At 41.9% G+C, this 22,986-nt stretch overlaps 1 protein-coding gene across 3 annotated transcripts in view; it reads right to left on the bottom strand.

Moving 5' to 3' along the window:
* RAB30 (RAB30, member RAS oncogene family) overlaps positions 1 to 22,986 on the bottom strand; it is a 994,958-nt gene that overhangs the window by 462,781 nt on the left and 509,191 nt on the right. For all 3 annotated transcript variants that reach the window (XM_044071149.1, XM_044071148.1, XM_044071147.1), the window contains one exon: positions 6,839 to 6,938. The gene's annotated coding sequence lies outside the window, so the exon portion shown is untranslated. The remainder of the gene's footprint in view (positions 1 to 6,838; positions 6,939 to 22,986) is intronic.

Below are 22,986 nucleotides of genomic sequence, written 5' to 3' on the forward strand. Positions count from 1 at the left end.
TTATATGCATCAAAGACTACATGCTGTTTTCTAGGTGTGCAAGACATGTCTACTTGGAATCGGGGTTACATTCCTAAAAACATAGGATATTTGTATCTCACTGTATAATGGTCTGACTTAAGGCATCAACAACTCCTAGTCCCGGATGTATGGAAAGTCTTTAAACTATTCTTCAATGCCTCTGTAGGGGTGGCTCGTGCTATCGGTCTGCAGGACTGCAGCCCTCCCACCTAGAAATAAAAGAAATACACAACATAAAACATAAATGTTAAAGCACGGACACACTCAGACTGCCCCGCAGATGCCCAGGAATCTCTGCGAACTCTGACTGCCTGAGTTAGCAGTCCAGATGCAGAGAAGGTATTTTTTGCCCCACAGATGCCCAAGATGCCATGCGGTACACAACCACACAGAAGAGAGAAGCTCCGGACTGCTTGAGCTGCAGACTGGTCCTGCGCTCAAAATCCCTGCTTACCTCACTCCTGATTGGTCCTGCGCTCAAAATCCCTGCTTACCTCTCTCCTGATTGGTCCTATCAGGAGTGAGGTAAGTTGAGTTGACAGCTCCTGCAGGGAAGCGTTAAGTCGAGCGTGGGCAATGGAGTTGGACCTGGCTTTCGGGACCCATTTACAGGTAAGGTGTGTGTGTGAATAGCTCTGTTTAAGGCAGCTCGTGTGTGTATCTTTCATCAAGGCAGTTAGTGGAAATATCTCGTAGTGGTGTGTGTGTGTGTGATGCCCTTGTTAACACATAGTGGTGGGTAGAAATACTCAGGTTTGAACCCTGTACCTTGGATGCAGGTGGCAAGGACCTGAATTCCCTACCCACCACTATTTGTAAAAAAATTGCAGATTTTTGCCTCATATTTGTTCTGTTCGTCATAAAATCTGTGGTTTCTGTATTTTCATATTTCCTTGCAAAGGTTTGTAGTGCAGTGGTGCACTGGTAGCATTGTTGCCTGACAACTATAGGTTCCCTGGTTTGATTCTTGGCTGGGGTGCCTTCTGTGTGGAGTCTGCATGTTCTCCCATCCCTTACAAAGATGTGTCTGGAGTGTTTCTCCCTGCTCTGCTGAAATTTGACTTTGTTTTGTTCCAAGTCAGACTAGTTTCCTGGTTAACAAATGTTTTAAAAGTAACAGGCATTTGAATTTCAGACTTCATATTCTTCAGAAAGTACATGGTAAAACAAAACTTTTTATTCTAGCAAATGTCTAAGTTTATAACATGGATATTTGAAATTTGCCCATATTTTTGGGACTGTATTCCCCCATTATTGGCCTCGTCCAGGTATTTTGTGCTAAGGTTGAGAGCTATGGTGAGAACTGAATTCACAGGTGTTTTTTGCTAAGAGGTTGACAGCTATGGTGAGAACTGAATTCACTAAATAGTAGCCATTTAAGTTTGTCTTCCTCTGTTTCATCTGATTTGGCATAGTGGTATGTTTCTCTGACTGTTTTGCACAGGGTCCCCTGGGTTCAAGACGTGGCAGTGAAATGTATGGTGGTAACACAGCATTTTATTCTAGCAACTTTCCAACATTATACAAGCAATCTTTAAAATGTGTCCCTGGTTTTTGGCCATTTGCCCCCCCCCCAATAAATTTTGGCTTTTTCCAGATATCTTGTGCTGCAAAGTTCAGAGATACAGCTGAGTGTCGCTTAGATTTTTACAAGGAGCTGAGAGCTGCAGGGGAACAAAAGTTTAGTGCTGCTTATGCTAAGTCTGCTTGCATTGTTAATAGCACAACAGGTAGTGTACTTACGTTTGATGCAGAAGGCTGTGGGTTCTACTCCCACAGTAGGTAGATGCATTGCTGATACTGTACTGTGTTGTAAAGGGGGTGGATGTTGCAGTCCTTTTTGGCAAAGATACCTAGTAACTATGAACCTGTTGCAGTTTGCTATCCATTCCCTATTGCGGTATTACTAGCTTATTTTTTTAATGCATACAAGATGGGCAATTTATTCTTCGAGGGCAACAGGCACTTTATTTGTAGATGAAACAATGACGTATAAAGTTGTTTGCTAGCAGCAACCTCTATTAGTTACAGATTTCTTTAATGTGGATTTTACTACTTCAGAGATTGTGCATATTTACTGATACTGGTGGACTGTGCATATTTACTGATACTGGTGGACTATAGAAGGTTGAGTAGACGTTTTATGATGGAAATGTTCTGAATTGGGCAGTTTTGTCATTAGTGCATGCATTTTGTTTCATTGTTTACTGGAAAAATGTTCAAAACAATAAATTTAAAATGCCCTCTAACAACTGTACTGTATTGTACAAGGAATATAATGTAATGCAGTCAGGAAGGTATATCAAAGAGCATGTGTATATTTCATGTTCAAGGGGCCTATGATTTTGAAAACAGTCCAGAGTTAATCTTGATCTGCCACTGGCAAAATGTATTTTCTTTGAATGTGGGTTTCAAAGCTGTTTCAATGCATGTGAGTTTCAAGGGCGGAGAAGTTTTAATGCTAAGTCTATTTTCATTGTGGGACTGCATTGCTTTGTTTAACAGATATCTATTAGGGTTTGTGTGTTCTTGTTGTTGTGTCTTTCGGCTTTTCCCGGTTAGGGGTCGCCACAGCGGAACTCCGGTCTGCTAATGATTGGTAGTTGTTTTTTACGTGCCAATTTACCAGCCCTGACGCACAACCCTCAACGAAGGTATGCCCATTTACGCATGTCTCCACGCAGATAACGCTCTAGCTGAGAATTGAACTGGACAGCGTCTTACTGTGAGGCGACAACGCTACCGCAGCACCACGTAAAATGCAAAATAAAACTTTCAAATGAAATCTAAATCATTGCAGAAGTAAAGCAGTATGCACATTACAGTGTTTATGGTAAATGGGGCAAAATAACCAAGGAATGGGACGTTGGAATGGCTGCAGGGGGGAGGCTCCATTCGACCATGATTTTGTGAGGGGGGGGGGGGGTAGCAAACACAGACAGCCCCGGTTGAACTATACCTCTCAGTTGTCCATATTTTTGCAGAATGAATAGATATTTGCTTCTTACTTTTGGTTTGTTCCTCATAAAATTTGTGGTTTTCTAGCAAATCATTTAGGAATGAAGTCACTAAATAACAGACATTGAGTTTCAGACGTCATAACCTTCAGAAAAATGCATGCTAATGCAAGACCTGTTATTCTATCAACTGTCTTAAGTTTATACAAGAGTAATTTTTAGTAGTGTTTGTATGTTCCCCCAATATATTTGGCCTTGTCCAGATTTCCTGCATTAAGAGGTTGAGAGGTACATGCAAATCGCTTTGTAGAATTAGGAATATCCAAACCTCTCAATTGTCCCCAATTTTGGCTCAAAATGTTGCTCTCCCCTAATAATCCCTCCCCAAAATGGCAATTTTGGAAGAAAATGTGGAGGGTTTACAATTGTATATAACCGTAATGATCAGAGTTATAGATTACTTTTATTTCAGAAATGCATGTAGATGCTCTTATTTTGTTAGCTGCTCAAGTTAACAGTGTTAATATTAAAAAGGTGTCCCTTTTTTGACAGGTTCCCAGCTGTATTGTGTGGCAACTTTATATTTTTGCATCACATTTTTGGTCTGTTTTTCATAAAATTGTGGTTTTCTGGCAAATTAGTGGCAAGTCATTAAAGATTGAAGTTAGAAAATAATGGCAGACATTTGAGTTTCAGATTTTATACCCTTCAGAAAATTCGTACTAATGCTAGATCTACTACTGTTCGATTATCTAAGTTAATAAGAGCAATATTTAAAAATTGTCCTTATTTTTGGGCCTGTGTCCCACTTCTAGTTCTATGTATGGCTTTGTCCAGATTTCTTGCTCAGAAGTTGAGAGGTATGAGTGTCAGAGCCATCACTGTCAGCCAGAGACATTTCAAATTATGACATACTTGTTGCACCCCACTCCCCATTGTAGTGGCTCTGGATGTGTTCAAGGAAGGCAAGGAGCAGTTATGCAGTGTAAGTGTGCAGAGTATTCCCCCAACCAAGGTAGGCCACAAGTACGACTGTGGCTTTTCATCTGTCCTTGATTTTGCAGAATGTTCTGGTTTTCTGTCAGATTTTTATACTGTTGATTTATGCTTCTTATTATTCAGGAAATGCATGCTGTCACAGTGCCCTGTTGCTCTGTTTAAGTAGCAATGATTTAATAGCATCAGGTAAGCTTGTCGGAGATTGTAAGTTGCAAGTAAGCTTTAATAAGTATACTGTTAAAGAATTACCAGCATTGAAAGCCTTTTCGTTGTTGCCATGCAGAGAATATTTACATAACTAGATAATGTATAAGCCTTGGGCATTGAAATGCATATGACAGTATTTGTAATAAAAGGACAGGATTACAGTATTTTCAGAAGTTCATTACATTTATTGGAGACTTGCAGTCATCTTTTGTTGGAGACTTGCAGTCATCTTTGCAGGCTTACCCGTAAAATAACAGAATGCCAATCTATCATGGGTGGTCCATAACTTGTACAGGAATCCTTTAAGCAATTTATCTTGAGCTTGTTTCTTGTTTGCTGTTCATTTTTTACTTTGATCATGTCTTCCCCATAAAACAAGTAGATAGTTGTGTCAGGCAGCAGGTCTTTTTTGGATAAGAAACATTTTTACAAGTGGGGGTATCACAGAGATTGCTACTTTCAGCATGTTACTTGGTAATTTTATAAAACTGAATATAAATTATAATTAGAACTGTAGTGCAAGGAGTAGTGGTTTGAGTTGAGTGCTGTTTTTTGTACTTGATTTTGACTGGCATTCCAGTAATATATTTAAAAAGTAATTTATTTTTTCATGCCTCACAACCTGTTTCCATCTGGATATTAAGTAAGTTGTCATGTAGCCAATGCATTGAAATATTTTTTTGTTCTACACTTCATTTTGTCTTGATTGGACTCTCGTAATGACTGTTTGGCACCCAGGGCAGCGTATTTCATTAAAGTTCCATTTGTTGTGGTTTTGAGCATAGCTCCACCCCTTTCTAGTTGGCCACAACCCTTCCCATTGGCCCCACCCATTCAACTGTCTCCTGTAGCCCTCCTTTAATTTGAAGTCACCAGCCGCCACTGCTGTTACTCCTAAAAAGTGAAGCTTGCAAACTGTTCTACAAGGATGGGGAAGTGAAGTTAAATACCATGCAGTACAATGATTCTTGGAACTCTCTTTTTTCTACAAAGGCTGGTGATTTCCTAATCCCCCCCCCCCACCACAAAAAGGTAAAGAAAACAAAATTTAAGAAAGAAGCATGTGGGTACTTCTTCACACCAACAAATCCGCACTATGAGCCCTGTTCAGGTGTTCAAATGTTCTGACGTTTGAAATGTCTGAACTACTGAACTCACATCAACAAACAAGCAGAATACTGTTGTACAAATGTCGGCAGAAAAAAATTTATATGTAGGAGATTGTGCAACAGCAGGTGCAGTGACTTGCACTTTGCTGGCTTTTTTGTCATCTCAGAGGTGGTATTTGTACTTAGCAGGGGATGATGAGGGGGTGCATGGGGGGTTTGTCCCCTACAGCACCCTTTTATTTTTGTCTTTTTGTATAATTAGGCCATTTGATAATGTGAGCTCGATGTTTGTTTTGTTATTTGGGCATGTGTTGTTTGAGGAACAAGTAGACCTGTACACACACAACCAACAAACATAAACACAGTAATGAATGCATGTTGCATGAAAGCACCTTCAGTTGTTGTTGTTGTATCTTTCAGCTTTTCCCGGTTAGGGGTCGCCACAGCAGAACTCTGGTCCGCTAATGATTGGCAGTAGATTTTTACATACAGAGTTGCCAGACCTGACGCACAACCTTCAACGAAGGTACGCCCATTCACGCATGTCTCCACACAGAAGATGCTTTAGCTGAGAATCGAACAGGACAACGTCTTACTGTGAGGCAACAATGCTACGGCAGCAACACCACTGCTGTATGAAAGTACCTTCAGTATGAATTAGAATTAGTGCAGTGTGTGTGTGTGTGTGTGTGTGTGTGTGTGTGTGTGTGTGTGTGTGTGTGTGTGTGTGTGTGTGTGTGTGCATGCGTGTATGCTCACAGACATGAAAATGGGGTTTGACCCAGCACCCTTTATTTTATTTAACATAACTGGTAAGGCCTATTTTTTCGTTTCCTCACCTTCACTGATAACAAATAACTGGCACTATGCAAATGGCTGTTCCATACATCTGTACGCTCCTGGTTTGTGGAGATGGCTGGGAGGTGGTATCTCTGACACTGTTATTATGCAGGAAAAGGGATCTTCTTCACATACCTACCCAGATGCTGAATACACAATGACCACAATATTTAGTTAGCTCTCATTTCCATATCAGCAGATTTCAGCCTGAGGCCTGCCCCTCATTCCACTAGGAAGTCCGTCCACTATCCATTAGAGGTGTTGGTCAAAATGGGGGAATCTCTCATCTTTCAGGAAAAGTAAGCTGCCCACTGCTACTCATTCCTGCCTCCTTTCAGCTTGCTGGCTGCTAGCTGAGTCAATGATTATTTCTACACTGACTGCTACTAGCAAATATAGATATCTTGTTCAACCACAACAGACCAACCGTTTCACACTTTTACTGTAGCAACTATTAACATTAAAGTTTCAAATTAATTTAGTGACATTTTTTCTAATAAATAAGAACAATGCAAGTAAGATTTAGAAATAAGTAAGTATAGAGACAGAAATCTAAAAACAAAATAAATGAGCAGCTTGCAATACAATAAAATTAAAACTGATTTGATTTCTGTAAGGTCCATAGTCTGTCAAGTTAGTGTGGTTCAGTTGTATCTCAGATACAGATATTACCACAAAATGTTCTTCCCCCAATATTTCACTTACCGACAAGCGGTGGCTGCACCGTTCTTCCAAAAAAAGGTGAGAAGAGTGATTGGTGCATGCGCAACGAATGGGATCTCTGGCACGTAGTCACAGTTACAACCTGTAAAAATATAACCAAAAAGGGTAGTCAAGTTACAATACAGAAGGATTTTTTCTCTTACAATACTTGACTGACCTTATTATTCTCCCTCTCTCCTCCTATACCTTGCTCCTCTGCTCCATATCAGTTCAAGAGTATATCCTGTTTTTTTTCTTTACATAAGTCACTTGAAGCATCTGTTTTTAATCCAATAAACTGTTTTTACCAACAAATCCGCTCCGGAATGCATCAGATGAATAAGTGAAGCTTTCACTGTCTATTGCAAGTGGGATCTACTGGGTCTTTATGAATAACATCCTTTGTATTTTCTGCTCCTCTAGTCTCTCTACCTGAATCAAACATCACAAGCTAGACTGCTTGTACAAGTCTACAACACTGCAAGATCTAACGAAAGAAAAGAGATTACAGTGGCAGACAGATGTTTTGTTTTACCATACAGCTTTGGGCAGGTATGAACAGGTAGATGCCTGAAGACTGTAACTACTGGTGGCATAATGGGGATCACTAGGAAGGCAGTGAGGAAGTGCACCTATGGAAGGGCAAAAAAGGAATCTATTAAATAGGATAAAACAAAGTAAGGTACAGTATATAAAACATATTAAGGAGAAAAATGGGATGGAATGATTGTCAGTGGTATGCAGAAAGAGGGTGAGTCATGGAAGACAGGAGGGGGGGTTGATGGTATTTCAACAAGTAAAAGAAAAGTATTCCAAAGATATCTGAAAAGAAATAAATAAAAAAAGCTTAAATGGGGGAAAATGGCAGTCGGGGCCTTTCCAAGGTCATCAAACATAGGGGCCATAAAAAAGAAAAGGGGAAGAGAATTATGATGGATATATACCAACAGTTCAGGTAGAGTTTTAGTGTTGGAGAAGTCTGTTTTATGTGGAATTAAATGGAGTGGGAAGGACAGGAACAACTTAGTAGAATCTGGGCTGGGACTGAAATTCAGTGCAGCATATGAGGTTCAACTGCATGCGACTAACAAGGGGAAAAAAAACAAGGAAAATGTCCGCACTTATTTCATTCATGAAAATTCAAAATTATTTTATGATAGAAAAGAAAACATTCCAAGAATTCACGACTTCAGAGTTTCATAAGGCAGCTGTAGAAACCGATCAGAAGTGAATGTGTTTGTGTCACTGCTCACCCCAAGTCAAAGCACTGTTGTGGCTCATTTCAAGTGCAGTAATTAGCTTCTTTATACCGTTTCATAACGTAGTAATCGCAACATTTTGAAACTCCTTTCTTTGCATAACCACTTCTAGATCTCTCACACTCTGTTTACCATCAGCTACCATCTTGGTGTTGCAGAAAAAAGTTGCAAAAAAAAAGGCCCCTTCAAGAAGAAAGTACAGTTGTGTACACTTACCATAAATGTAGATGTTCGAGTGTATTCACTGTGCAGTCATCACATTTGGGTTATCTTCTTGCAGTAGCCCTCGGTCGGCCTAATTATCAAAGTCTTGGGTCCTGCATCGGTTGCTGTCTCATCTTCCATGCTGTCAGGTAGTCAGGGGTATAAAGCATGCAGCAGATGCCATTACATCAGGTTTTCTTGCCCCAGATGTCAGATGCTTCCCCCCAATGGGAAGCAATTAAATATAAATAAATATATATATATATATAATATACATACACACACAAGGTTATACCTCCAACAAAAAAGCAAATACACCAAAAAGCTTTTAAGCATAGTAAAGGAGAATACAGGTATAGCCAAAAGAAGTCAGGGGGATGGAGGGAGGGTAACCAGTACTGCAACATTGAATACACTATAACATCTACATTTATGGTAAGCGTACACAACTGTACTATGTTCTTCGTGTTTCACTGTTGCAGTCATCACATTTGGGTAGATTCCCAAAGCTAAGTATGGGAGGAGGAATTTAGATAGCATTAGGACCAGCTATAATGCCCTGCAAGACTGCAGTGGCAAAGCTAGCTCTGGATTTAGAGAAAATTGACAAATGGTAATGCTTGGTGAAAGTATGTATAGAACTCCAGGGAGCAGCTTTTAGGATGTCCCTGGTAGGGACACCTCTGACAAAGGCTGTAGAGGTAGATGCTGCCCTGGTTGAATGGGGTCTAATCCCCTGTGGGATAGGTGTTCCATGGTGCTTATAGCAGAAATGAATGCAATGGCCTATCCACTTAGAAATGGTTTACTTTGAAACAGCCTTCCCCTCTGCCCCTGCAGCAAATGCCACCAGCAGTTGTTCACATTTTCCTTTGAGGTTTAATCCTGTCCAAGTAAAATCTAAGTTGTCTGTGCAGATCTAAGGAGTGCAGTATCCGTTCCCCTTTGTTCTGTGGATTAGAAAGTTTGGCAAATGAATGGATTGATTGAGCCACTCTGGATACCTCCTTGGGCATGAAGAAATGATTGGTCCTGAGGCACACCCTGTCCGCATGAAAGATGGTGAAAGGCTCCACTGCCATAAGGGCTTGTAATTCAAATACTCTTCTTGCTGAAGTGATTGCTAAAGGAAAGCTGTTTTCCAAGAAAGGAATTTTAACTCTGCAGTTGCAGCTGGCTCATAAGGAGGAAGAGTGAGTTTTTCCAGGACAAAGTTAATGTCTCAGGCTGGAATTGGGGCTCTCCTGGGTGGTCTTTTTGGCCCCTCTGAGGAACTGCTTGAGCAGTGGGTGAGAAAAGAGGGGTGGTTCTGTGTTGTAATGAGCTGAAATGGCTGAGGCTTGTATTCTGATGGAGGAAAAGTAAAGCCCTTGTGAAGCATCTCAGTTGAGTATTGAAGAATCTGAGGTAAACTGGGTGCTGCTGTGGCCATCCCTTGAGTTTGGTTCCAGGCACAGAATCTTTTCCATTTTTCAGAATAAGACTTTAGTACTAGGTCTCCTAGCCTCCAAAATGACATCCAACACTTGTTTACTGAGGGATGGTAATGGAGAGATTAGGTAATTAGCCGGGCTGCCAGGTTCAGGATTTGAAGCTGGGGGTGCAGAATCTGGCTCTCCTGCTGTGACAGCAGGGTAGGGGTCTGAGGCAGGTTCCATAGGGCTAGCTGTGACACACTGTGCAAGAGGGGGTACCAGTGTTGGTGTGGCCAGTCTGGTGCAATCAGTATCATCCTTGGTTTGTCCTGTTTGATCTTTAGTAGTACTTTGGAGAGGCAGAGGAGGAAAGGCATAAACTGATAGATTTTTCCAGCTGAAGGAGAGAGCATCCACTTTCCAAGCTTGTTTGTGGGGAGTCCTTGTGCAGAATTTGTCCAATTGGTAGTTCTGGGGGGAGGCAAACAGTTCTATATCTGGGCTCCCCCATTTGTTGATCAACATGTTGAATGTCTTTGGTTCCAGTTTCCACTCGTGTGGGTCCATGAGATTTCTGCTTAGTCTGCCAATGTATTTAGTTTTCCTGCCAGGAATTGAGCCTGTAGATACACTTGGTAGCTCAAGGCTGTGTTCCACAGAGCCATAGCTAGTCTGCAGAGGGGGTAAGAATGGGTATCCCCCTGCTTGTTTATGTACCACATAACAGTGGTGTTGTCCGTCTTTACCATTAATTGTCTTGGAAGAATGTGGTCCTTGAAGGCTGTCAGAGCATTCTGTACAGCTAACATTTCTTTTTGATTGATATGTAGGTGCATTTCACTTGGGTTCCTTTTGCCCTGAATGCACTTCCCTGCCAGGAGAGCCCCAGATGCATAGTCTGATGCATCTGTTGTTAGGGTTTGGGTGGTAGGGGGTAGAGTGAATGGTAGTCCCTTGTTTTGGTGGCAGGCCTCTGCCCACCAAAGGAATTCTAACCGTAGGCAAGGCATGATAGGAATCATTGCTTCTAGATCCTGAGAATGTTGACACCACAGGCGTTATTTATTTATTTATTTTACATTTGTTGACCGGGATAGTCCGACTGGATCAAAGTCCATTTACAGCGGAGGCCCTGGGAGATGAGCTCCAAACATATACAAGTACAAAACAAAATGAAAAAATATAGAAATAAAAATAATATAAGACATGCAAATAAATATGCAGATAAAAAAATACATTCAGACTAAAATAGTACAAATTTACATGTAGGTTATTTCCAAAAGTACATAGTTAAGCATTGAATAGACAAGTATACATGATAGAAATTACCCTGGTTATAGTCAGGAGAAGTTAACAATAGCTATTAAGTAAATTACATTCATGTTGTTGGCTTAGCCAGACTTGTCACAGTGGCATAGCCAGTTTAATGCCAGATGTTGTTTAATTGTGGCTTTAAATTGGCATAGGGAGGAGAGCATGGTCATGCCAGCTGGAAGTATGTTCCAGATTCTACTTACAGAGTTTGCAAATAGGGCCATGCCAGCTGCATTGTTAATTTTAGTTGTCTGGATTTGTAGCTTATTAGATGAGCGGAGCAGTCTCGTGTTATTATGGGGGAGGATAGAATTTCTAAGGGCTGGAGTATTGTCCGGATTATAGAGGATTTTGTTAGCCATTATCAGCAGATTGTACTTGAAAAGATTAGGAAATTCCAGCCATCCAGGCTGTTTGAGGTTGATGCAGTGGTGGGTTCTGAATGGCAGGCCTGTAGCAAACCTGGCAATGTGATTATAACAGGTTGTTAGTCTAAGTTCAGATTTATTTATATTGGCTAGAAGGGGGGAGGCATATAGGAGTGTCGAAAGTAGGTGGCAGCGAGCAATGGCTATTTTAGCTGGAGGGGTGAGTAAGGCTTTGATTCTATAGAGTGACCCAAGTTTTTTATTGATGTTCTTGATTGTTTGATTTACATGGTGGTCAAATTTTAATTTATTGTCTATAATGACAGCCAGTAATTTTTGTATTGGGGTCGGGGGAAATGACTGTCCCATCTTTTGCATTTATGGTGAAGAAGGGTACAGACCTTTGGGTTGGTGGGAATACGAGCATTTTAGTTTTTTTGGGATTAAGTAGTAGACGACGCTTGGAGAGCCAGTTTTCTATGGCAGTGAATGTAGACTGGGTATCCGTCTTTAAATCAGTGGGAGATACAGCTGAGCAGATCAGAGTGGAGTCATCAGCGTATTGGATACAGCTGATGTTTGGTATAATAGTAGGCAGGTCATTAATAAAGATGGAAAACAGTAGTGGTCCTAATATGGATCCTTGTGGTACTCCAACAGTGTTTGGTAATAGATTAGAGAGCTTATTCTGCCAGAGGACAGCCTGTTGTCTGTTATTAAGATAGGATGTAAACCAGAGAAGGGCTTTAGGATCTAGGCAGAGGGTTTGCAGGGTATTAATCATAAGTTGATCAACCATATCAAATGCCTTGAAGAGGGCAGAAGAAGTGCGATTATTGTTGCAGTTATTACTAATGGTGTTAGTGAAGGACAATAGGACTGTGGTAGTACTATGATGTGGACGAAAGCCGTGCTGGGTATCGGCCATAAGGTGATTCTGAATTAGGTGTTGCATGAATTGTTTATGTATACATTTCTCCATAATCTTAGCAAGTGGAGAGAGTATGGCTATGGGCCTATAATTTGAGTATTCAGTAAAGGAACCTCCTTTATGTAAGGGAATAACATAGGACGTTTTCCAGATGATAGGAATTTTGGCTTCTGATATGGTGCGATTGATTAGAATAGAGATTGGATAGGCAATGGCATCTGCTGACCTTTGCAGGTTTTCAGCTGGGAGTTGGTCAGCAGAGAGTGTGGTGGGTTTTAGTTTTTTGATCAGACTGCGGATAAAGGAAGTTGACACAGGCTTAAAGCTGAATAAGTTTTGGCTGTTAGAGTTAGTGGTATTATAGTCAGGGGAACTAGGAGGTAGTTGGTTGCAAAAGCTTGAATAGTCTCAGTAAAGAAATGGTTGAAACTATTTGCGACCTCTTCTGGGGGTTTATTAGTGGTGGCAGCAGGGCAAGGTGTCGATGTTTTATCAGGATACAGTAACTTGTTGATCCCAGACCAGAACTTTTGAGGATTGTTCTGATTTAGTCATCTCTAACCTATAATAGTAATGTTTTATTATATTGTAAGACAAGTCTTTTAGTTTCATTCCTAGCATGCCTGTATTTATTATAATCATGGGGGTCTTTGGTATGGCGCCAGTTAGCCCAGAGATTATTTCTACAGGTTATTTTTAGTCTTGACTCTTTTTTTTCCTTTTGTTCGCTTTAGGCGGGCAGGGGCATGTGAGTCTAGAATTTCAAGAAATTTATTGTTAAAATAGGTGACAGCCTCCTCTAAGGGGAGATGCTTTAGTTTAGACCAGTTGCAGGAGTTAAGTTCCAGTTGAAATTTGTCGGGGTCAAGGTCCCTTTTGCTTCTAACTTTCCTGAGCAAGGGTTGTTGTGGGATAATGGCTTTTTGTTTAACTATGTAGGTAAGAAGATGATCACTTAGATCATCGGGGAGGGTACCTGAAGTATACATTTGGGGGTTACTATTTACAGGTATCCAATCCAGTATACTTTTTGGGTGTGTTTGCCTAATCTGGTAAGGGTGACTATAGTTTGAGTGAATGTATGGAGGTTGATGTGGGTGGAGGGGGATTTTGAGGAACAGGAAGGTACAGTTGTGTACCTACCATAAATGTAGATGTTAGTGTATTCACTGTTGCAGTCATTACTCTTGGGTTATCCTGCTGGCAGGCTACCCTCAGTCGGCCAGAATTCCAAGGTCTAGGTCCGGCGTCAGTTGCTGTCGCCTCTTCCCTGACGTCAGTGCACCAGGGGTATAAAAGATGCAGCCAACGCCATTTTCTTCAGTTTCTCTTGCCCCAGTTGTCAGGTGCCCCCAAACTGGTAGGCTGAAAAATATGCCAATAAAAATGCATGCACAAAAATAACATTTTCTTCATCTACAAGCAAATACACCAAATAGGTTGTGTAGGATAGAGAAGTGCAGATAAGTCCCAGCAAAGAAAAGGGGGATGGAGGGTGGGTAACCTGGACTGCAACAGTGAATACACTCTAACATCTATATTTATGGTAGGCACACAACTGTACTATATTCATCGTGTTTCACTGTTGCGGTCATTACTCTTGGGTTGAATCCCAAAGCTGAGGATGGGTGGCTGGGCTAAATAGGATTAGGAGAGGCTATGAGGCCCTGCAGAACTGCAGTGGCAAAGCCTGCTCTGGACTTAGACTAGAGTAAAGAGGTAAGTGGTAGTGGTAGTGCTTTGTGAAGTGGTAGTGGTAGTGCTTTGTGAAGATGTGCACTGAACTCCAAGTTGCAGCCTCTAAAATATCTTTGGTTGGTACTCCTCTGAGGAAGGCTGCTAAAGTGGCTGCTGCTCTGGTGGAATGAGGCCGAATGCCCTTAGGCACTGATTTGCCATGTTGAAAATAGCAGAAGCGGATGTAATGGCCTATCCATTTAGAAATAGTCTGTTTTGAGAGAGCCTTTCCTTGTGATCCTACAGCATATGACACTAAAAGTTGCTCAGTCTTTCTGAAAGCTTTAGTTCTGTCCAAGTAGAAGCATAACTGCCTGTGTATGTCCAAAGAATGCAGAATTTTCTCACCCTTGTTCTGTGGATTTGGATAAAAGGTAGGCAAGTGAATGGTTTGGCTGAGGGCCACACTGGACACCACCTTGGGCATAAATGTAGGGTTTATCCTCCGAGAAACCCTGTCTGGATGAAAAATGATGAAAGGTTCCACAGCCATTAGTGCTTGTAACTCCAAGACTCGCCTTGCAGAGGTTATTGCTAGAAGCAGAGCTGTTTTCCAGGATAAGAATTTTATATCTGCTGTTGATGCTGGCTCAAAAGGAGGCAGTGTGAGTTTTTCCAAAACGTAATTGAGGTCCCAGGCCAGAAATGGTGCTCTCCTTGGAGGTCTAATGTTTTTGGCCCCTCTGAGGTACTGCCTTATTAAAGGATGAGAAAAGATAGGTGGTTCCGTATTGTAGTGGGCTGAAATGGTAGAGGCATGAATCTTAACTGATGAGAAAGAAAGGCCTTTGTTCATCATCTCAGTTAGGTATTGTAAAATCTGAGGGATATTTGGTACACATGTGTCAATGCCTTATTCCTGGTCCCAAACACAGAATCTCTTCCATTTTTCTGCATAAGATTTTCTGGTACTGGGCCTCCTGGCCTTCAAGATAACATCAATAACAGCTTTTGAAAGAGGAGTTTTCTGAATGGCTACATTATCTGCCATGCTGCCAGATTTAAGGTCCTGAGTTGGCTGTGCAGGATCTGATTGTTTTGTTGGGTCAGCAAGTGAGAAGTTTGAGGCAATATCCATGCTGGACCTTGAGACAAGCTCTTTAGGACTGGGTACCAGTGCTGGTGTGGCCAATCTGGTGCAATCAGTATCATTTTTAGCTTCTCTTGTCTGACCTTTAAGAGTACCCTGGGAAGGAGAGGCAGTGGGGGAAAAGCAAATACTGTTAGATTTTTTCAGCTGAAAGATAGGGCGTCCACTTTCCATGCTTGCTTGTGGTAAATCCTTGTGCAAAATCTCTGCAATTGGCAGTTGTGAGGGGAGGCAAATAGATCTATGTCTTGGCATCCCCATTTCCTTATTATCATGCTGAAGACTTGTGGATCCAGTTTCCATTCGTGGGGATCCATGAGGTTTCTGCTTAGTCTGCCAGGGTATTTGTTTTTCCTGGCAGGAATTGTGCTTGCAGGTGAACTTAAAAAGCCAATGCTGTGCCCCATAAGGTCATTGCTTGTCTGCAGAAGGGGTAGGAATGTGTACCTCCCTGCTTGTTTATGTACCACATAAACGAAGTGTTGTCTCTTTATCAGTAACTGTCCTGGGTGAAGCAGGTCCTTGAAAGATGTCAGGGCATTTTGAACAGCTAGCATCTCTTTTTGATTGATGTGAAGATGCATCTGGTTTGAAGGCCATGTGCCCTGAATACATTTTCCTGCCATATGGGCCCCCCAGGAATAATCTGATGGATCCGTTCTCAGTGTCTGTCTGGCTGTGGGTAAACTGAATGGCAGACCCTTGTTGTGGTGACAGGCTTCTGCCCACCATTGAAACTCCTGTTGCAGGCAGGGAATGAGTGCAATTATGGTCTCCAGGCTGTGGCAATGTCGAGTCCAAACACTTTTTAGATATCACTGTAGTTTCCTCATATGCAGTCTGGCACATGGAATTAGTAGAATGCAGGATGCCATGAAACCCAAGGCCTGCAAGATTTTCCTTGCAGATAAGTGGGTTTTTGTTGCCAATTTCTTGAAGTAAGTAGTCAGTTGCTTTTGTTTGTCTGGAGTGAGATAAGCCATCTGGGCAGTTGTATTTAAGCTTGCACTCAGGAATATTATCTCTTGAGAGGGCACTAGTTTTGATTTCTTCTCGTTTACTGTGTACCCTAGGCCAATTAGTAATCTTTTTACAAACACCAGATGCTTTAGAAGAATGTCTTAATTATCTGCTTGAATTAGGCAGTCGTCCAAGTAGAGATGTATTTGAATTCCTTTTCGTCTGCAAAACGCAATTACTGGTGCCGGGCATTTTGTGAAGACCCTGGGCGCAGTAGATAAGCCAAAGGGCAGTTCAGAGAAATGGTAATGCATTGATCCAGCTATGAATCTGAGGTATCTTCTGCAAGATTGTCTGATTGGGACATGCAGGTATGCCTGTTTTAGGTCCAAAGTTACGAGCCAAGCCTTCTTGCCCAGCATGGGCAGTAGCTGCTGTAGAGTCAACATCTTGAATTTTGGAACTTCCAGAAACGTGTTTAGTATAGACAGGTCCAGTATTGGTCTCCAGGTTTTTTCCTTTCTGCGTACTAGGAAAAGTCTGGAGTAAAATCCTTGCCCCTGCTCTTGTGGTACTTGCTGAATGGCCCTCATGTCCATGAGGGCTGTAATTTGTTTTTGTGCCTCTGCCCATTGATTGTGTGGCAGGTCTGGCATACCTTTTGACCTTGGTAGAGTGTGAAAATGTAACCTGTAGCCTTGGGACACTATGTTCAGGACCCATTTGTCTTGGGTAACCATTTTCCAATTTGATGAAAAAAAGTACTAGTTTTCCCCCTAAGGGGGCTGCCAAAAGAAAAGTGCTTGGATCTGGTAGAGGAAAGTCATTGGGACTGTTTCCTGTAAGGCTGTGATTTGTCTTCTCCACTTTTGGAGGTAGGAGCACCCCATTGTTTAGGCCTGTATGAGCCTTGGGGCTGAGATCTGCCTCTGGGACGCCTGTATCTGCCTCTTTGTGGTCTGTCTGACACTGGAAAGGACCAATTTTTAGAAGGCCAGTTCCTGCTAAACCTGGGTAGCTGTACCTGTAAGAAATCCTTGACTGTCTGCATGGATTTTGCTTTATCCTCCATTTTTTTCAACACTTCTTCTGCTTTAGTACCAAACAAAGTATCGTGTTGTAATGGTGCATCTAATAATTTTGCTTTAACATGATCAGGCAGATTCTGTTCCTTTAACCACGCATGCCTTCTAATAACAGAACCTGTAACAGCGGCTCTGCAAGAGGCCTCCAGTGAATCATAACCACATTGCAAAGTATGCTTTCCCACTTGTTCAGCTGCATGCAATAAATCCTGCAATTCCTTGTTCTCTGAACATTCAGTATTTGTCAACAATTTCTGTTTAAGCAGTGACATTAAATATTGCTGATATTTAAGCATATGAATCTGACAATTTAAAGCCCTTACAGCCAGGGTAGCAGAAGTGTAAACTTTTTTTTTCCCCCATCTGTCTAGAGTCCTAGAATCCCTATCAGAGGGGACAGGGTTTTTTGCAGTGGAAGCTTTAACCCCTTTAGGACCCTGAAATATAGTTTATGGGTCAGCAGTGGGGTTTTTATATAGGAATTTATGAGAATCTGGGACCCTTTAGTATCTGTCTGGCTTAGCAGGTGCAGGAGGTAAAGAGTCAGGGGACAGGCCGGACTCTGAAAATACATCATCCACAATGTCTAGAACAGGTGGAATAGCAAGGGGTCTGTGCTGAGGAAGTAGCAGAAAATCTCTGAGCCTTTTCTTAGATTCAGAATAATCTTGGCTCTCCCAGTGGAAATGCTCCCTCATGGTATGCAGGGTTTCCCCAAAAGAATAATCCTCAGGAGGAGAGGCTGAAGGAATGGATTCTTCAACATCAGAATCCTCATAGGGAAGCATGGAGTAATCCTGTTCAGAAGAGGAATCAGAGGAAATAGAAACCTGATCAGAAGAATCGTACTCTGTCTCTTGCCTAGGCCTCTTATCAGGAGGGGGATGGGAACCCCTGATCAAAGTAATTAGGTCTTCAGCCACCTGTTTTTTTAGGCATGGAAGTCTGAGTAGGAGAATGCTGTACTTGTTTCTTTGTCTTTAGAGCTGCTTTAGTCTTTGTCTTTGAAGCTGAAGATAGCTTAATATATAGTTGTGTAGGTCTGAAGACACCCTCAGAAGCCGATGCCTGCTTAGCGGCTCCGGACCCATCTGAGGGAATGATTTCCGAGTGTCCAATACCTTGAGTATCCAGAGGCCCAGTCAGCTCCACGTGGGAGTTGGAAGCGGTCTGTGGCTCTGAGGTAGCGGGCACCAGGGGTTGCGAAAGTTCCTCACTGAGAACCGGCGACTGGCCTAGCAGAGGCCTCATCAGCTGTTTTGGACCTCGGATGCCTATCCTTTTCCTTGTCCTTGCGTTTTTTGTAAACTCTGGTTGATGGCTGATCCAACGGCATTATAGAATTAAATCTTCAGCCAGAGTAATGAAATGCAAAATTGAACCGACGCTTAATAGTGCGTTGGTTAAATCTAGCACAAAAGCGACAGCTAGCAACGTTGTGATCAGGGCCTAGGCAAGGAATACAGTAAGAATGAAAATCCTTATGAGGTATTTGCTTCCCACAAGAAATACAATTGTTAACTTTTTCTGACATCTGTCTGGAGCAAGAAAAAAGTTTATCCAATGGGGCACTTGGCTTTAATGAAGACTTCGGTTCTGAAATTCGGATTTGAAAATCTCAGGAGTCGGCCAACCGGCAATTGCGAGCAGCTTTTGCTTTGGCCACCGCGCGGCAAGAAAGACTGAAGAAAATGGCGTCGGCTGCATCTTTTATAACCCTGGCAAACTGACGTCAGGGAAGAGGTGACAGCAACCGACGCTGGACCTTGACTTTGGAATTCTGGCCAACTGAGGGTAGCCTGCCAGCAGGATAACCCAAGAGTAATGACTGCAACAGTGAAACATGATGAACATCCCCAGTCAATATTAAAGTCTCCCAGGACTAGGGTTTCTTGGGGATATTGAGAGGATAGCCAGTGAATAAGTGTCTTCGAGTGTGGCTACGTTGTTACCTGGGGGAATGTACATGCAAATAATGTTAATACTTTTATTTTTGTGGAGTTGAACTTTGGTAGCTAGTATTTCAGAGTTATTGATCTGAGGTGGTTGAATTACTTCTGTGGTTACATTCAGTTCAGATTTATAGAAAACAGCTACTCAACCCCCCTTTCCTAGAAGCCCAATCCAGCCTGTGTAGATTATACCCAGGAGGTAGAATTTCATTATTGGTAGTGGAAGGTTTTAGCCAAGTCTCAGATAGACACAGTATCTCCGGTGAATAGACAGCTAGGAGGGCATGCAGTTCATGTACTTTTTTGTTAATACTCCTACTATTAAGATGACATACCAAGACACAGTATCTCAGGGGAATAGACAGCTAGGAGGGCATGCAGTTCATGTACTTTTTTGTTAATACTCCTATTAAGATGACATACCAAGAGGGAGGGAGTTGGTCTATTGATTATGTTCTTGTGGTAACAGTCACCATTAGAAGGAGTTGGGCCTGGGTTAGGGTATATGTCTCCACTGACTATAAGGCTAAGTTTGTACTCAGTAGTGAGCCTCTTGAGTTTGTTTAAAAGTCTGTCATATAATTTGGATTTAGTACTGATGTGCTGGGGGTTATTACGCTGTAGGAGTGAGAGTAAAGATAAATTGTGTCCTGGTTTGGTGCCCTGGTTTAATGTATAACTGAAGATGGGTAGTTTTTCATCTAGGGGCATAGTGTGTCCTACAGGGAACAGGTACCTGGTGAGCTGTTGGTTTTCATGCAAAGTAACGATGTAGGTTACAAGGAGGGTGGGTAGTAAGGAGTATTGTAACATTATGGCAGTGAGTAGTTAAGTGGTTACCTATTGTAAAATAAAAGAACAGAAGAAGATTGGATAACTATGAAAGGAAGTAAGGTGGGTAGAGAGGTAGTGATAGTTGAAAGTAAGGTCAGGAGGGAGGGAGTAATGACGGTAAACTTGATAGGTTATAGTAATAGGGGTGTGACTAAGTACTTATAAATGTAGAAGTACTGGGGCGGGTGGGAATTGGGGGCAGGAAAAGGTGTGGAGCGAGCCCGAATGCAGTGAGGGCGAACGGAGCAGGGCTCACACATTCAAACAAGTGGTGAGCTAAGGTAAGTAATTGTGTTAGATAAAAATATGTTTACTTATTTATGTCTTTTTTATGTACTTATTTTATTTAAAATAAAATAGAAATAAAAGTAGAACTATATATTTAACCTGATTTTCAGTTAAACTAGTGCATGGGTTTTAGACTATTAGTGAGGGAGAACCTGCATAGGTTTTAGACTATTAGTGAGGGAGAACCTAAGGAAAATACTATGTGCAAGAGTTTAAACTGGGTTAAATATTAGCATTCTAACTGCTAGGGCTGTTCCTTGGGTTTTAGTTATTTATAGGGAGTCAGAAAGCTATGGGGTACAAACTAGAGGTGCCTTTTAGAGCCAGAGCGCAAAAATACAGTATTTATAACTTAAATACAGTTTTCAGGTCTTAACCTTAAGTAAGGTGGATCAATCCCCAGGTAGGTGTCTTTGGGCACAGAGTTCAGGGTTTCTTCTTTCTGGGTGAAGATTCCTTATTAATTATTTAGAGGAGAAGCTTCCAGATGAAGGAGGGACGCCAACTGGGTCTAAAAGCACCGGAAGTTAATACCATTTAGATACCATTGTAGTTGCCTCATATGCAGTCTTGCATATGGAATTAGTAGAATGCACGAGGCCATGAACCCCAAGGCTTGCAGTATTTGCCTTGCAGACAGCAGGGTTTTTGTGGCCACTAGTTTGAAGTAAGTTGTCAAATGAATTTGTTTCTCTGGCATGAGGAAAGCCATCTGGGAAGTTGTTCAAGCTTGCTCCCAGGAATATAATTTGTTGACAGGGTAGCAGATGCGATTTCTTTTCATTTACGGTGTACCCCAGACAAGTTAACAAATGCCAGATAATTCAGAAGTATGTCCTGGCTTTCTGCCTGAATTAGACAATCGTCCAGGTATGGGTATATTTGAATATTTCTTTGCCTGAAAAATGCAATGACTGGAGCTAGGCACTTTCTGAATACCCTGGGCGCAGTAGATAAGCCAAAGGGCAGAGCAGAGAACTGATAGTGCATGTAGTTTGCTTTGAATCATAGGTATCTTCTGCAAGATTCCCTGATTGGGATGTGCAGGTAGGCTTTCTTTAAATCCAGTGTTGCCAACCAGGCATCCTTGCCTAGCCTAGGAAGCAACTGGGGAAGAGTTAGCATCTTGAATTTTGGAATCACCAAAAAGGTGTTTTAAAGTCCAGGATAGGACGCCATGAGTTGTCTTTTTTCTGGATATCAGGAAAAGTCTTGAATAGAAACCTTGTCCCTTTTCCTCTTCTGGTACAGTTTGAATAGCCTTTATGCTTAAAAGAGAGAGTACTTGCTTTTGAGCCTCTGCCCACTGATTTGGGGGTAGAACTGGCCAACCGTTTGGGGTTGGTAAGGTGTGGAAGTGGAATCTGTATCCTTGGGAAACCATATTTAAAACCCATTTGTCCTGGGTAACGACTTCCCAGTTTTTTGTCTGCACAGCGATATTTCCCCCTAAAGGAGTAGTCAGTTGAGAAGTGCTTGAAAGTTTTAAAATTAAGTGATTGAGACAGTTTACCATAGGGGTAAGCCTTACTACTCCCTGATTTGGGAAGGGGAGCCCCCCCACTCCTTAGTCCTGTGCATACACTGGGACTGAAGCCTGGGTGTTCTGCTGGTTCTGGGTTTGACCTGAGAAGGCCTGGAAGAGGCAGGAAAGGACCAATTCTTAGATGGCTAATGCCTACTAAATCTTGGAGGCTGTACTTCTAGGAAATCTTTAACAGTTTGCATAGATTTAGCTTTTTCCTCCATCTTTTAAAGAACTTCTTCTGCTTTGTTGCCAAACAGGCGGTCCTGATTTAAGGGAGCATCCAGCAATTTAGCTTTAACATGATCTGGCAAGGATTGCTCCTTAAGCCAAGCACGCCTTCTAAGTACAGACCCAGTGACAGCAGCCCTGAAAGATGCCTCTAAAGAATCAAAACCACACTGAAAAGTATGTTTTCCAACTTGTTCAGCAGAAAGCATTAAATCCTGTAAATCCTTGTTTTCAGCACAATCAGGAATCAACATCATTTTCTGTTTAAGCAATCCAATAACATGCTGCTGATACTTTAACATATGAAACTGGCAATTTAAGACCCTAATGGCCAAGGTTGCAGAAGTGTATACCTTCTTACCCCATCTATCCAGCACCCTGGAGTCTCTATCAGAGGGGGTAGGATTTTTGGCAGTAGTAACCTTAATGCCCTTGGATCCTTGTGAAATGGTCTCGGGATCCACAGTAGGATTTTTAAAAAATAACTTGTGAGTCAGGAACCCTGTAATATCTATCAGGTTTTCTGGGAGCAGGAGGTAAAGAGTCAGGAGCCAAGCTAGATTCTGAAAAAGCATCATGAACAATGTCTAGTACAGGAGGGATAGCTAAAGGCCTGTGCTGGGGCAGGAGTAAGAAATCCCTAAGCAGCTTTTTAGAATCCGAGTAATCCTGGCTTTCCCAATGAAAATGCTCCCTAAGAGTATGCAAGGTTTCACCAAAAGGGAAATCCTCTGAGGGGGGGGGGGGCAGAGGGAATAGAGTCCTCTGCATAAGAATCCTCATAAGTAGATAAGGTTAAATCCTGGTCATCAGAGGAAACAGAAATTTCAGAATCCTGGTCAGAAGTATCCTAAGCAAATTCAGTCCTAGGTCTCTTGGGGGGGGGAGGTTGGCTTCCCCTGATTAAAGTAATAAGGTCTTCAGCCATTCTTATCATTTGTTTGTTTTTTAGGCATAG

This window comes from Protopterus annectens, chromosome 5.part0 (genome assembly GCF_019279795.1).
Source record: "Protopterus annectens isolate FY-2018-M chromosome 5.part0, PAN1.0, whole genome shotgun sequence".
In the NCBI taxonomy this organism is placed as follows: Eukaryota; Metazoa; Chordata; order Ceratodontiformes; family Protopteridae; genus Protopterus; species Protopterus annectens.